The 9,987-nt window shown below is 38.3% G+C and overlaps 1 non-coding gene across 1 annotated transcript; it reads left to right on the top strand.

The window, feature by feature from the left end:
- The first annotated feature begins 7,042 nt into the window (after positions 1-7,042).
- On the top strand, positions 7,043-7,149 carry LOC114372743. Its single transcript, XR_003658310.1, has one exon. It is a non-coding gene; the product is annotated as a small nucleolar RNA R71 (small nucleolar RNA).
- The last annotated feature ends 2,838 nt before the right edge of the window (positions 7,150-9,987 follow it).

Here is a 9,987-nt window from a genome sequence, read left to right on the forward strand (position 1 = left end):
GTTCATAATATACTTGCAGTAACAGTAACGATTGGGGGGGGGGGTTTGTTTGTTTTGTGATTTAAAGAACAGAACAAGTAAACTGGAATACGAAACTAATAATATTAAAAACGGGTTGTTTCCTCTGATTCAGAAGCCATTCTCTTGTCCTGGGTTATTGAGAATTCGTCCTTAACAGTTAACCACTTAATCCAACCCTATTTCAATTTACTAAGCGAAAATCAACTTAGGGTTGTCAATACGTGATTAGGCAACACATACACCAGTTAGCCCTTCGTCCATTAAGCATGAACGCAAGTTAGGCTCAGTGGCAATTAATCGAACATGAAGTGTGCACAAATTAATGTTAACGAATTTGGGTTAACTGGTGAAGGGAAAACTGCCAGGAAGCCACATTATAAACGAAACCTCAAAGAGAGTTGAGCTTCGTCCTCAAAAGGAAACAACACCAGAATATTTAGCCTTCCATAGATTCAAACAAAAAACGTAAATGAAACTAAAAGCAGAAACGTAAATGAAGCAGAAACATAAATGAAGCAGAAACGTAAATGAAGACAGAAGAAGAAACAAGAATGAAATTGTAATTAGAAGCAGAAAATGGAAAATTGCATTACGTGAACAGTAGCATTAGAATAGAAAAACGTAAAAACCATAAACCCTATGCTCTGAAAAATAGTCTAACAGAATAGCCTTGCACAAATCCCAAGGCTGCTATTTTAAAAGAGTCACTCAAAGTCACTGGGCCCTATTACAATATTTTGGCCCAAAACGAAATAATCACTGAACCACATAAAATAAAATTGCAATCTCCTAATTAGAAATTAACTAAGGTAAGCGCTGCTTAATTTGCCCTCTTCAAGTCCACAACCAAAATCCAGATTAAGCCCAATGTTTCATTAATTCCTAAAATTAGATTAAAAACATCAAATTAGCTAAATGAGCCCAAATAATAAAACTGCCTAATTAATTTGACAATTAAGACTAATCAGTAATTAAAATGGTGCAAAAAGGGTTTAAGAAATAGATGAAAATGATGGCACATCAAAACCCCCCACACTTGGCCTTTTGCACTCCTGGGCAAAATGAAACAAAGAACAAAATCCACGGATATCAAAGAGAGACAAACAAAAACATTCACATATTTCTCAATGAACATCAAGGAATGAAAGTAATGGGTAACATCTAACATAAGGAGATCCGAAAAGTCAAGACATTCATGAAAATCATCCAAGCAACCCAATCATGGCAAAATAGTTAATCAGCTCAAGAATGAAAAGTGATAAAGCCTCACAAGATATACACTCTATCTCTCAAGTGTCTAGGCTACTATTTACCCTCAAAGCACCCATGAAAACAAACACCACATAAACTTGGCAAGATTCTAAAATTGACAATCAACCCATAAACACAAGCACATGAGGATCAAAAGGTCTTTTAAGGTTGTAATGGGGCCAAGGACAAGGTATGGAAAAATATGGAATAAGTGGCTAAATCCTAAAGGAATAGAGGAGCAATGGGGAATAAGTGCATATTAAGAAAAAAAATGAAAAAAAAAATAAAAAGAACTAAAGATAAAATTTAAACATAAAGAGTAGAACCAAGAGTCTCATCATTCTTTTTCCATTTAAGATCTTATTCTCTCAACTTTATTGCTTTTTCTTTTTCTTTTTCAATTTTTTTTCTTTTACTCTGTAGCCTTTGAGAAACAACATCTCATTCAGCATGTCCAACATTTAACCAATATACAATGTACATCAAGTATGGCCCAAAATACATCATGAAGCATAGCCAACAAAACATGTTATCCAATGAAACAAAACCCCCCCACACTTATTCCCAAAACAATTCCAAAGCTCCAAAATTCATTAAGGATATGGTGATATCATGGTTTTTCACTTAAGGCCTGTAGTGAGCTTCAAAACAAGGAAAAGGAAACAAGACTCAAAAGGGCTATCAAAGGAATTAATTCAAGGTAAGTCCATTTGGCTAGAAGCTTCTAGGAACAAAATTGCCTCAATCATTTCCAAATATGCATGTGAATTAGGAAGCATCAACAAGAATCAAGCCAAGGCTATTGTGCAAGCAATCAATGGGGCAAAACACACCAAATGATTATGATGATGGATGGCTCAAATTCTCACAAAGGTAAACTCATCACTTTCAAAACTATCATGACATGTAGAGGAGAATCAAGGATTTCAAGTCACAAAATGTCAAGAACTTTTATTTTCAAAACAATTACCCATTTCTTGAACATATCCTATAATTCAAAGAAAAACATGCAAAGTCGTACATGCACACAGAATTGACCCAAAATATTCAACTAGAAATCCGACGAAACTAACAACATTAACAAATTAACACAACTAACAAATTAACAAAACCAACAAAACTAGCAAAACCAAAGAACACTCCCCCCCATACTTAAACAACACATTGTCCTTAATGTAGCACAATTAAAAGATTAAAAACAATTAAACCATCAAATAGAATCGGACAAGTGTAATAAAAGCAAATAAGGAGATAGGAAAAGAAGAACTCCCTAAGTTATGGTGGAGGAAGAGTAGGGTGGAGTAAGGAAGTCTCTTCCACCACTATGTCCACTAAAGAAGGGTTTGTGAGGAATGGCTTAAGTCGATGTCCGTTGACCTTGAAGCTCTTGTTTGTGGAGTCGCTTTTGATCTCAACTATACCATAAGGAAAAACATTAGTAACAACAAAAGGACCAATCCACTTAGACCTCAACTTACCACTCATGAGTCCAAGCCTAGAATTATACAATAATACTTTTTGCCCAACCATGAAGTCCTTCTTAACTATCATGCTATCATGGAACGTCTTGGTCTTTTCTTTGTAGAACTTGGCATTCTTGTAGGCTTCTAGGCAGATTTCATCTAACTCACTTAGTTGCAACTTTCTTTCTTCACCAGCTAGATCCATAGAGAAGTTGCAAGTCTTCACTGCCCAGTATGCTTTGTGCTCAATTTCCACTGGAAGATGACATGTCTTTCCAAAGACAACCCGATAAGGAGACATTCCTATGGGTGCTTTGTAGGCAGTCCGATGTGCCCAAAGAGCATCATCAAGCCTGGTACTCCAATCTTTCCTGCTTGGCTGCACAATCTTCTCTAAAATTCTCTTGATCTCCCTGTTAGAAATTTCTGCCTGTCCATTGGTCTGGGGGTGGTATGGTGTGGATACCCTGTGTACCACCCCATACTTTTTAAGCAAGGCATGCATTGTTCTGTTGCAAAAATGGGTTCCTTGATCACTAACAATTGCTTTACGTACTCTAAACCTGCAAAAACAGATTAGATCTGACAAAATCTGCAACAACTTTAGCATCATTAGTTCTAGTGGGCTTGGCTTCCATCCATTTTGAAACATAGTCAACTGCAAGGAGAATGTAAACATAACCAAAAGAGACAGGAAAAAGGCCCATGAAATCGATACCCCAGACATCAAACACCTCACAAAATAGCATAGGTTGCTGAGGCATTTTTTGTTGCCATGTAAGTGTATTTCCTGCTCTCTGACACTACTCACAAGTGCTGCAGATCTTCCACGCATCTTTAAAGATGGTGGGCCAATAAAAGCCACAATCAAGCACTTTGTGAGCTGTCCTTTGAACACCCAAATGACCTCCCGATGCGGAAGAATGACAGAACAGCAAGACTGAGTCAGTCTCATGATCTGGAATGCACCGTCTAATTACCTGATCACTGCACAATTTCCACAAGTAGGGGTCATCCCAAATAAAATGCTTAGCATCACTTTTAATTTTATCTTTTTGGGCCTTAGATGCTAAGGGAGGAAAAACAGAAGCAACTAAATAATTGACAATGTTAGCAAACCAGGGAGTAGAAAGAGAGTCAGAAATAATATACAATATATACAAATGATCATCCGGGAAATCATCTAGAATGGGTGAATCCGCATCAGATACACGTTCGATCCGACTCAAATGATCAGCAACTAAATTTTGTGCTCCGCTCCTATCACGGATCTCCAAGTCAAACTCTTGGAGCCAGAGCATCCATCGGATCAACCTAGGCGTAGAATCAGCCTTCTTCAACAAGTACTTTAGAGCTGCATGGTCAGTATAAACAATAATACGGGTACCAAGCAAATAAGATCGAAATTTTTCAAAACCAAACACTATGGCTAGAAGCTCTTTCTCAGTAGTAGTATAATTCGCTTGGGCAGCATCTAAAGTCCTAGAAGCATAATATATCACCCTGGGCAATTTATTAATTTTCTGAGCAAGGACAACCCCCAATGCATAATTTGATGCATCACACATAAGCTCAAAAGGGGTTGTCCAGTCGGGTGCCTCGATGATCGGGGTGGTAGTCAGCGCTCTTCTGAGGCAATCAAAAGCCTCTTTGCATCTGTCATTAAAGTCAAACTCTACCTCCTTTTGCAACTAGTTGTACAGTGGAAGGGCTACTTTGCTAAAATCTCTTATAAAGCGCCTGTAGAATCCTGTCAGGCGTTCAAGCATCTGGTCAATGAATGGCAGGGGAAAATTGTCCTTTTTGGTAACCTGGTTCAGCCTCCTATAGTCAATGCAGACTCTCCAACTATTCTTCACCTGAGTAGGAATCAACTCCTCCTTCTCATTTTTGATCACTGTGAGGCCGGTCTTCTTCGGGACTACCTGGACGGGACTCACCCATTGGTTGTTGGAGATAGGATAAATGATTCCAGCTTGCAAAAGCTTGGTTATCTCCTTCTTCACTACATCAAGAATCACCGGGTTGCGTCTTCTCAGTGGCTGTCTTACTGGTTTAGCTCCATCCTCTAAATTTATTCGATGCATACATGTGGATGGGCTAATACCAGGAATGTCTGCCAGGGTCCAGCCTATAGCCTTCTTATGCTTCTTGAGAACAGACAACAACTTCTCCTCTTGCTCATCAGCAAGGGAGGCAGATATAATCACTGGAAAACTTTTTCTATCATCCAAGTAAGCGTATTTTAAATTTGATGGCAGAGGCTTCAATTCTGGTGTGGCTGGCTGGATAGTGGTAGAAGGAGATGGTTTCTCAGCCTGTACCTCATAAAGAAAGTCTGAGGTATGTGTACTTCCTGAAACATGGTTAGTCCTATCTGACTCTATAAAATCAATCTCGAGAGGTAAAATACCACCACCAGACATGCAATCAATATCAATTTCAGATTCAATCTCAGCATCAAATTCAGACATATGATCAAGTACAATTTCAGACTCAATGCATGAAGAGTGAGAGGCATGCAGATTAGAATAAAGATCAGTCATGTATTCATCAACAACATGGTCAATTATTTCAGCACGAAATACAGAAAGATCTTCAGATGGGTATTTCATAGCATCCAGAATATTAAAATGAACAGTTATATCACCAAACTCCATGGATAGTGTGCCTGCATATACATCTATCTTAGTTCTAGCAGTTTTCATAAAGGGTCTTCCTAGAATGATGGGAACTGATCCTTGAGAAAATCCATCCTCCATATTCAAAATATAAAAATCAACAGGGAAAATCAGTTCACCAACTCTAACTAAGACATCTTCTATGAAACCAACAGGATAGGCAACACTTTTATTAGCTAAATGAATTACCACATCAGTTGACTGCAAGGGACCTAGAGATAGAGAATTAAAAATAGATAGAGGCATAACACTAACAGAAGCTCCTAAATCTAGCATGGCATTGTCAAACTTACTATTCCCTATAATATAGGGTATGCTGAATGTACCTGGATCATTACATTTTTCAGGAATTTGGGGGATAGATTTACCAATCAATGCGGAGACATTTCTGCCCATGCTAATTCGTTCACTTCCTTTAAGCTTCCGCTTATTAGTGCACAGCTCCTTCAAGAATTTAGCATATCTTGGAATTTGCTTTATTGCATCCAGCAGAGGTATGTTTACCTCTACTTTTCTAAATGTTTCCAAGATCTCTTTCTCTGCCTCTTCCATTTTTTTGTTGGAAACTGCTCTTGGAGGGAATGGAAGAGGAGGGATATGCTGCTTCTGCAAATCAGAATTACTAGTGGAAGATTCACCTGCACAGAAATTGTTAGGTAAATTTTTGTCATCACCTTTTTCTGGAGTAGAGTGAAGTTTGGCAGGTTCAATTGCAGATGAGAAAGGTGTTATGGGTTGAGGTCCTTGACACTGCTTTCCCGACCTCAATGAAATGACACTGACATTTTTGGGATTTTGGACAGCTTGAGAAGGTAGCTTGTCAGAATTCTGGGACTGCTGTTGATTTAATTGTGTAGCCAATTGTCCCATCTGATTAGTTAAGCTCTGAATGGAGGCTCTGGTCTCTTGTTGAAACTGCATGTTCTGCATAGTCATTTGCCTCACAAGTTCATCGAGGGAAGGTTGCGGAGGAGCCTCAACTGTTTGTTGTTTATGGGGCTGTTGCTGTTGTTGGATTGGTGGGGGAATGTATGGTCTGCTTGGGCCAACAGCATTTTGGAAGGAAGGATCAGACTGCTATTGTTGTTGTTGAGGGCTAGACCATCTGAGATTAGGGTGATTCCTCCATCCAGGTTGTATATGTTGCTGGAGAGGTCATAATTGTTCTGCTGTGGTTGATTTTGCTTCTGAGGTTGAGGAGGTATATTGTAAATGTTTGCAGCATAAGCTTCAGGCAACTCAATTGCTCCAGGTTCCTGCATGGAAGGACAGAGGTCTGTGTGGTGGTCAGCAGAGGAGCATAAACCACAGACTCTTGTGACATGTATAGATTTCTGATTCAAGGCCAGCTGGGTTACCAAGTTAACCAATGCATCTAGTTTTCCTTCAAGCTTCTTAGTTTCAAATGATGCAGATGAGTTTGTAGCTACCTCATGCACTCCTCTAATGACTATGGCATCATTTCTGGCGCTAAACTGCTGGGAGTTGGAAGCCATCTTCTCAATCAAGTTTCTGGCTTCAGCAGGAGTCATGTCTCCAAGGGCTCCACCACTGGCAGCATCTCTCATACTTCTCTCCATATTACTGAGTCCTTCATAAAAATATTGGAGAAGAAGCTGCTTCGAAATCTGATGGTGAGGGCAACTGGCACATAGTTTTTTAAATCTCTCCCAGTATTCATGTAGGCTCTCTCCACTGAGTTGTCTAATACCTAAGATATCCTTCCTGATGGTCGTGGTCCTGGAAGCAGGGAAATTTTTTTCTAAGAATACTCTCTTAAGGTCATCCCAGCTCGTGATGGACCTTGGAGCAAGGTAATACAATTAGTCCTTTGCCACTCCCTCTAAAGAATGAGAAAAAGCCTTCAGAAATATGTGATCCTCTTGGACATCTGGGGGTTTCATGGTGGAGCAGACAATATGGAATTCTTTCAGATGTTTGTGCGGGTCTTCACCTGCAAGGCCATGAAACTTTGGAAGCAAATGGATCAGTCTAGTTTTAAGAACATATGGGACATCCTCATCAGGGTATTGGATGCACAAGCTTTCATAGGTGAAATCAGGTGCAACCATCTCCCTTAGAGTCCTCTCACTGGGTGGAAGTTGTGCCATGTTCTCGGAATTTTCAAAATCAGAATGCTCAAAATTATAATGCTCAAAATCAGGATGTTCAAAATCACCAATAACAGAATGCACAGATTCACCAGTAATGGAATGCTCAGGATGATCAAAAGGTATAAAATGATGCCTAACTAATCTATGAAATTTCCTATCTATCTCAGGATCAAAGGGTTGTAAGTCAGATGGATTGCCTCTAGTCATACACTACATTCAGCATGCACAACTAGTTGCCTTGTCATGTAAATAAAGGTGTAGGTTTGAACTACAGCTATCCTCAAATGATATCCAAATGACTTGAAATTTTGTGAGCAACCTTATAAAATGATGAGAAGATAGCACATAAAATTTCAAACAAAAATTCAAAGTCTAACTATGGATGCTAAAAATGGTAGGTTGAGAAAAATAAGTGAATAAAACTTGAAAAATAAAAAACTTTTGACAGAATCACTTTTTTTGGACGATGGAGACCTCAGCCGACCTATGGCGGGCTGCCACGGTGTAGGTAATTTTTTTCTACCCCAAATACATATATAATAATTGTGATTCTGATAACCGGAGCAAAAGTTATGGTCGTTTGAAGTTTTGACAAAAACAAAATTTGCTACTTTTTTGGAACTCTCATATCTGACCAAACTAAAGACTCTAGCTATTTTTCCCACAAAATATAGATTAAAAGAAGTTACCACAAAAAAATTCAGCCAAAAATAACAACTCTAGCTACTAAAACAAAAAATCCCAAATAATTCAGCAAGGGTGGTCGCTAAAATCCGTCGCTACATGATTTCTACTACTACTTTGTTTTGCCGCAAGCAAATGTGGTCGCTAAGTCCGTCGCAAAACACTATTCACAGCAAAACACCCAAAACTGAAACAGGGGAAGCGCTTAACAGAAAAACTAAAACAAAACACACACTAAACAAAATACCAGGACACTAAACAACACTAACACACATACTAACACAACACTAACAATTAAACATAAAACACGAAATAATTAAACACTAACACGACACTAGCTATTATGAACCTTTGGACACTGCTCCCAGGCAACGGTGCCAAATTTGATCGAGGCCGTACCCGAATCAAATAAACATGAAAATGCAGTAACTAGGAAGTGATCCTAGGTCGTTTCCCAACGAGCAATGATAAACCAAATGTTCATAATATACTTGCAATAACAGTAACGATTGGGGGGGGGGTGGTTTGTTTGTTTTGTGATTTAAAGAACAGAACAAGAAAACTGGAATACGAAATTAATAATATTAAAAATGGGTTGTTTCCTCTAATTCAGAAGTCATTCTCTTGTCCTGTGTTATGGAGAATTCATCCTTAACAGTTAACCACTTAATCCAACCCTATTTCAATTTACTAAGCGAAAATCAACTTAGGGTTGTCAATATGTGATTAGGAAACACATACACCAGTTAGCCCTTTGTCCATTAAGCATGAACGCAAGTTAGGCTCAGAGGCAATTAATCGAACATGAAGTGTGCACAGATTAATGTTAACGAATTTGGGTTAACTGGTGAAGGGAAAACTGCCAGGAAGCCACATTATAAACGAAACCTCAAAGAGAGTTGAGCTTCGTGCTCAAAAGGAAACAACACCAGAATATTTAGCCTTCCATAGATTCAAACAGAAAACGTAAATGAAACTAAAAGCAGAAACGTAAATGAAGTAGAAACGTAAATGAAGACAGAAGAAGAAACAAGAACAAAATTATAATTAGAAGCAGAAAATGGAAAATTGCATTACGTGAACAGTAGCATTAGAATAGAATAACATAAAAACCATAAACCCTATGCTCTGAAAAATAGTCTAATAGAATAGCCTTGCACAAATCCCAAGGCTGCTATTTAAAAAGAGTCACTCAAAGTCATTGGGCCCTATTACAATATTCTGGCCCAAAACGAAATAAACACTGAACCACATAAAATAAAATTGCAATCTCCTAATTAGAAATTAACTAAGGTAAGCGCTGCTTTATTTGCCCTCTTCAAGTCCACAACCAAAATCCAGATTAAGGCAAATGTTTCATTAATTCCTGAAATTAAATTAAAAACATCAAATTAGCTAAATGAGCCCAAATAATAAAACTGCCTAATTAATTTGACAATTAAGACTAATCAGTAATTAAAATGGTGCAAAAAGGGTTTAAGAAATAGAAGAAAATGATGGCACATCAGGAAGCACAAATGGGAGCTAATTAGAATTTGGACTTTGTGGACATTTGGAAGCTCAAAATACCAGCTAAATCACTGGTTTTTGCTTGGAGGCTAATTAGGGACAGACTTGCAACTAGGATGAATCTTAGAAGGCAACAGGTTGTGATAAATGAGGTACAGTGCCCATTTTGTGGAGATGTAGAGGAGGAGGCTGCTCATTTATTTTTCAATTGTAAAAAGATCCTATCGATATGGTGGGAGTCCTTATCTTGGGTTGGATTAGCAA

Source organism: Glycine soja, chromosome 10 (genome assembly GCF_004193775.1).
Source record: "Glycine soja cultivar W05 chromosome 10, ASM419377v2, whole genome shotgun sequence".
Classification (NCBI taxonomy): domain Eukaryota; kingdom Viridiplantae; phylum Streptophyta; class Magnoliopsida; order Fabales; family Fabaceae; genus Glycine; species Glycine soja.